The following is a 6,368-nucleotide window of genomic DNA, read 5'->3' on the forward strand; positions in this document are numbered from 1 at the left end:
GTTAGCAAAGGAACAGTATTTGGGCTTCAAGGGAACAAAAACGATAAGGAACTGGCTATGAAATCTGTGAGAGAAGTTAGCATAAAAGGGCTATGTTAGTAAGACGTGTCTATGTTGAGCATCTCTCGGTCTCTCCTGATAAGAGTACTCTCTTTCTCCTAGTGTGGGTGGAGTGTCATTTTCACCAAAAGCAATTCCTGGCTTGCTTTGATGTAAAACAGGGAGAGGAGAGCTCTCTCTGCTGACTCTGGAGTGAATTCAGGGAAAAAACCCTTTTCGCCAAAGTGCTTTCGCTTGATCCCTGTCAAGAGGCAGATGGCAAGAGGCAGCAATGGTGGAGGCTGTACTGTGGGGCTCATGAGGACAGCATTCTAAGAGAAATTCATTGAATGCACACTCAAGCCTTGAATAACAACGACAGTGGCAGACAAGAAAACTCTAAAACCAAATATTTGATGTTTTATGGGCCGCAGAATGGTGCAGTGTCTCTTCTTCATATTTTACAAAATGTCCCCAAATGACTGATACCTAAAATGCTGACAGGATTGAAGTTGAAAAGCTCTGCTTCATCTTGGTGCTGCTTCTTCTCTTTTGTCTGATCTGCTGGGCAGGTCACCATATCTGTGAGACACATGAAGGACCAGGACCACACCAGGACACCCATGGAGAAGTGACCTCTTACTTAGTCAAGACACCATTATATGATCATGACTATAAAATCCAGCCAACTAAAGCTGATTTGCCATGCATGTGCATGGGACTCACCTATTCCACAGTCTTTGAAAGCAAGCCAACCCCCTGAACATCAGTGTCCTCCAGAGGGAAAGCAGGCACTCCTATGCAGATGCCCTTAAATTCCCATCACCAGGTACTGCCATGGAGTGTGCCCTTATTCCTCCTGTGGATACGCTGTCTTTCTTTCCCTTGAGTTCCGAGACCAGGGGCTGATGAGTACACCCACTTCATCTCCAGAGAGTCAGAAGTCTGTAGACAGGAAGAGGAAGTGACCCATTGTCCACATCACCAACAGGAGGCATTATTCTGAATCTGAGTTCTGACTCACCTGTGTCTCCAGGGAGAGAACACTAACACCCACCCATTCTGCACACTGTCATATAAGTAAATGTCACTTCCAGCAGGGTGTGGTGTCTCATACCTGCTATCCCAGCCCTTGAGAGGCTGAGGTAGCAGAATTGCAGCAATCTCAGTCTACTTGTGCTACATAATGAGTTTAAAGCTAGCCTGGGTTGCATAGTGTGATTCAGGCCAGCCTGAGCTACAAAATATGACTATGGCTTCAAAGAAAGCAAACAAAAAGAAGTCCCACTTGTCATTCTGATTATATGTGAGCTCTCTACCAGGTCTTGGCACAATAGCCCACAGTTCTCTTGGGTTTCATTGGTGTTGAGTAATGGTTTATTTAATGTGTGTCTTCACTTTAGACTCTTGCATTCATTCAAAAGACTGGCAAACCGAGTGCTGAGTTAGGCAGGATACTGGTAAGCATCCTTTGTTTAAAATCCAGCTTCGTATCTTATTAACGATGTGACCTTGTCATGCATTGTCTCTGTCCCTATTAGCACCTTCCTCATAGGTGTGTGATGATGTACCACCACCACTGCAAAGGGCTGTGAGCATACAGCAACTAAATCAACTCTACATCAACTCTATCTCTTGTGTCTTACTGATCAGGCATTGTAGAGAAGACTGGGGCTCTGGGAGAGAAAATGGTGAACAAAAAGATAAATAAATAATCACAGCTTCACATCAGCCACTGTGGAAAGCAAAGCTGGGCATGGAGAGGGGGGCAGGTCTCTGGATGCTTCGGGCAGAGAGACTTCCTTGATTAAGAGTCTTGTAAGCCAGGTAGCAGAGTAGGTACAAGCTCTGAGGAAACATGTGTGTGTGTATGTATGTGTGTGTATGTGGGGGGCTCTGGGGGTTGTTTTAAGCAGAGAAATCAGCAAGAGACTTGGGGTTCTGATCCTGGATTAGCAAAATCAACTTCAGAACCACTTTGGTTTCCTAGCTGGTTGTGTAGAACAATTCAATGTCTTTTCCAGTACCCATCTGTAAGAGAAGCCAATTTAAAAACCAGAAATTTCTTTCATTTACCTAATCAAAATGATTTGTTGAACTAACTGCACACCAGGATGAAGGTTGAGAAAGCACATAGTTTGGATTTTTAGAAAGCCTGCATTAGTGGGGTCGAACCTAATGTCCTCACTGTTTTCCTGGTCATATTTACTAGATCTCAAAAGACTTCCAAGGAAATTGCACTCCCCAGGAGGGTTGATGCATCTGCCTGTTTTTCTCCTAAAATTGATAATACCAGGGCAATCTTATTCATAAGACTTTCCAAACTTGGAGGAGGAGGTTGCCGTGGCAACTGTTGTAAACAGACAACTGGAATCACCAGATGAGCAGCTGCCTGGATCACTCCTCTCACCTGGGCTGCCTCTGCATCCAGAAACTGTTGCCTTACTGGGATTACGTAACAGCTAAAGTCTGCATCCCAGCCCCAACACAGGTCCAATCTGAAGCCTCTCATTGTCCTCATGTTACTGTGGGACAGTTCACCCATGGCTCACCTCCTTAGCCTCCTTACAACAGCCATTTATCAGCAACATCATAGACCTTGCCAACAGCCGTTTATCAGCAACATCATAGACCTTGCTAGTGGGACAAGAGACTTGCATGATGGTAGAAATAGTTCTATCAGGTGGGAACCTGAAAAACAAAAGTTTCTAGAACCATGACAATTGAAGAGCCAGATGTGAACGGGGCTCAGGAGTGGAGTAGTAAATACCATAGATGGCTGGTAGACAACTGGGGACAGTGATCTGTTTGCTAGTACCTCACGACCATGTGCTTGTAGGCAGGGTGTTTTCATAACTTGCTCAGTGGATTCTTAATGGTGGAGAATAGCTTGGGATCTATCTTGCTTGGGGTCCTTCTATCCTGAACTCACAGCTTTATCTACATTGTCAACTAAATGATCAAGGTAGAGCAGTAGCAATGGATGGGTAGAAGGAACAATAAATATCAAGGCCACAGGGGTGTCACAAAGCCCTCTGTATGCTTGCTTTATTTAAAAAAATAGGAATCATGTTTGCAAAGTTATGTGGTTCAGTGTCCATGGAAGGGCCAGAGAGTGTCTAACACACAGGACTCTGGAAGGAGACCTGTAGCCTGGGGAAGGTCACAGGAGGGAGGATGGAGTCACATCAGGACCAGATCACATAGGCACTGGGGATATGCTGCTCATTTCAATTTTTCCTAAAAACAATAGGAAACCCCAGTAGGATAGGGGCTCCTACTATCCCAGTGGAAGGGCAGGATAAGCTTTTTCTCTTTGGAAGCAACTTCTTGGCTGCAGCTTGGAGTGGGAAGCATTGTTGGTGAGCTTTAGCTATGGTAAGTCATGACTGTGACCTGTGTGGGGAAAAAGGCTAGGAAGGAGGGCAACAAAATAGCCAGAGACTTCTCAGGAGGTGCAATTAGCAGGCTCCATGCTAACTATTTACAGTGAGATATGCAGTGGGGTCCAGGGACACCATGGTTTGTGGCTCATGTGGCTGTCTGGAGAAAGTGGTCCTCATCTGAAGTGTTGAATAACACAACGGGGAAGGGATTTGTGGTCAAGATGCACTTTGACTTTGGACCTGGAGATAAGATATCTGTGGCTAACCCAAGTTGATGTCCAGGAGCTCCAGCAGCTAAGGCCTGAGAGACCAAGTACTTCTCTGAGTCTGTACCCTGGCTTGAGATTTCGTCACTGTAACTAATCTTATCATTTTTGACTTTCCAGACCCTAGCTGGTTGCTTTCACTCAGAAGTGTTTAGAGAATGGATGGATCTGGACCTCCTGTGGTGTGGGAGTTTATGACTAACACATGGCCAGGATGTAGCTAGGGCTCAAGTGAACGCTTGGTGGCACAGACCTGTAGTACCTGCTACTCAGGAGGCAGATGCAGGAAGATCACAAATTCAAGGTCTGCCTGGGCTACAGATTTAAAAATAAATCACCTTGGGGCAAGTCAGTGAGACCCTGTCTTCAAAATTGGTAAGTCAGTAAACAAACAAACAAACAAACAAACAAATAGAAATGTTGATATACTCTATCTATCTATCAGGCATGAGGCCTTAGGTTCAGTCCTTATATACAGACATACACACATACACACATACAGACATACACAGACACACATACACACATACATACAGTCACAGACACACATACACACATATACACATACACACATCATACACACATACACATAGACACAGACACACATAGACATACAGACACACATAGACATATAGACACACACAGACACAGACACAGACACCCAGACACACATAGGCATATACAGACATACACACAGACACACACAGACACACACAGACACACACACATACAGACACAGACACACTCATACAGAGACACACAGACACACACAGATACACAGACACACAGAGAGACACACACATACACAGACACACACACACACACACACACACACACACACACACACACACACACACACACGAACACTGGACATGTTCCATGGGCCAGCTGAGTAGTAGGTGATGTAACTCTATCCAGGATAGTGGGGGAAGGCTCGCTTGAAGAAATGACATCCCAAATACAACCAGAAAGATGAAAGACCCTGGGCATCTGGCACATCCTGGAGCTTCGAGTTTAGCACCTATGGATAGTGCCTTTCTTACAGACTGAATGCTTTGTCTCAAGGAAAGCTCTGTTCTGCACAGAGGCATTACTGTGAACCAACACCTCAGGAACTCTCCCTGCTTTGACCTCAGTGTTCCCAAGGGGAGACATTTTCTTATTCCAAAGGAGTTCTCTTAAAATCAGGAATCCAATCCTGGAGGAAGGAGTGGGCCTCATTCACACACTGTAGGACCACCTATTCATTTTCCCAGGACTCGGGACATGGCTGGTGAGGGGTGAGGGTGAGAGGTGAGGGGTGAGGGGTGAGGGGTGAGGGGTGAGGGGTGAGGGGTGAGGGGTGAGAGGTGAGGGGTGAGGGGATAGAGGATGGAGGATGAAGTGACTGAGGGTTCAGTAGCACTGTGTGTCACAGCCACTAGAGGGCTCATGGCTCACAGACTTCAAGTCTTACTAATAAATCTTCCATATACACTCTTAATTAACACTGTTGCATTGAAGGGAGCCTGGTCCTGTAATGTTAAAAGTTGCTATTGTGCACCATCGTCAGACAGTTATAAACCTTCTGTAATAGTCAAATATTAATTTTATAAATGTTTAAGTGTCTTGTTCATACAAAACTATTCACACACAAAGAGTAAATCAAATTATTGACTTCATAATGTTAGGTGGATGTTTTGCCTCTGAAATTAAATTTCTCCATTAAAAAGTTTTCCTTTGTTGTCAGCCTCCATTGGCTGCTAGGTTAGGGTTCTGACCCCACAACAAGCTTGTTTCTGTCTTGACTTCTGTTGCCCCAGTCATGAAGCACCCAGTGTGTACATAGCACTCTGCTCAATGAGACACTGTCTGACTCTTCAAGGTTCAGCTGTAAATAAGGGAAAGGATGGGCCCACAAGTGCAGGGGAGCCTGGCAAAGTGGACCGCTGAGCAGGGGAGTTCACACAGCTGTCTTTCAGGTTAACGAAGCGTACAGGCAAGGCCATTTGCTTTCAAGACCAGCCTTTCTCAGATGGAAAACAAACTCCACAGACACAGGGAGTCCTGCTGATACAAAGTCAGAAGGGGGGCATCAACCTCCCTCCTGCGGAGCACACTTTCTTATGACCCTTCTTCTGTGGTCTGTCACTCAAAGAACAGTGTGTGCTCACCGCCACATTTTATGGAGATGGCTCCAGCCTCCTGGCTCTGGGGATAGTTGCTTATCCTCACTGGCAGTGAGTAATTTATCCATCAAGGACCTTGACACCAGACTGACACAGGGATTTCAAAGTCCTCATGAGAGAAGGGGCTTTTTACAAGGATGACAATACTGTCCTCATCCCCAATGAAGGGGACTTTGAGAGTAGGCATCATTAAAGCTACAGTATCTAATATCTGTTTACTTGTGTGTGTTCTCACCAGTGATCAGATGTACATGCGCATGCATGTGGAGGCCAGGACTCAACACTGCGGGTGTTCCTCTGGAAGCCATCCACCCAAGGTTTTGAGATCAGATCTCTCACTGGGGCCCTGGGTTCACTGATTTAGTAAGGAATGCTTGCTAACCACTGGACTCTCCACTTCCCCAGCACTGGGCTTATAAGCATGTGTCCCATGCCCAGTTTTTTTACTTCTGTTATGGGGATTGAACTTGTGTCCTTGTGCTTGCACAACAACCCTGTTACTACTGACC

At 45.6% G+C, this 6,368-nt stretch overlaps 1 long non-coding RNA gene across 1 annotated transcript; it reads right to left on the reverse strand.

Annotated features, from left to right (window-relative positions):
- Positions 1–467: 467 nt before the first annotated feature.
- LOC134484913 (uncharacterized) lies at positions 468–976 on the reverse strand. Its single transcript, XR_010062724.1, has 2 exons — positions 766–976; positions 468–621 (listed from the first exon to the last, which is right to left on the reverse strand). It is a non-coding gene; the product is annotated as an uncharacterized LOC134484913 (long non-coding RNA).
- Between the last annotated feature and the right edge of the window lie 5,392 nt (positions 977–6,368).

Source organism: Rattus norvegicus, chromosome 1 (genome assembly GCF_036323735.1).
Source record: "Rattus norvegicus strain BN/NHsdMcwi chromosome 1, GRCr8, whole genome shotgun sequence".
Taxonomy (NCBI): Eukaryota; Metazoa; Chordata; class Mammalia; order Rodentia; family Muridae; genus Rattus; species Rattus norvegicus.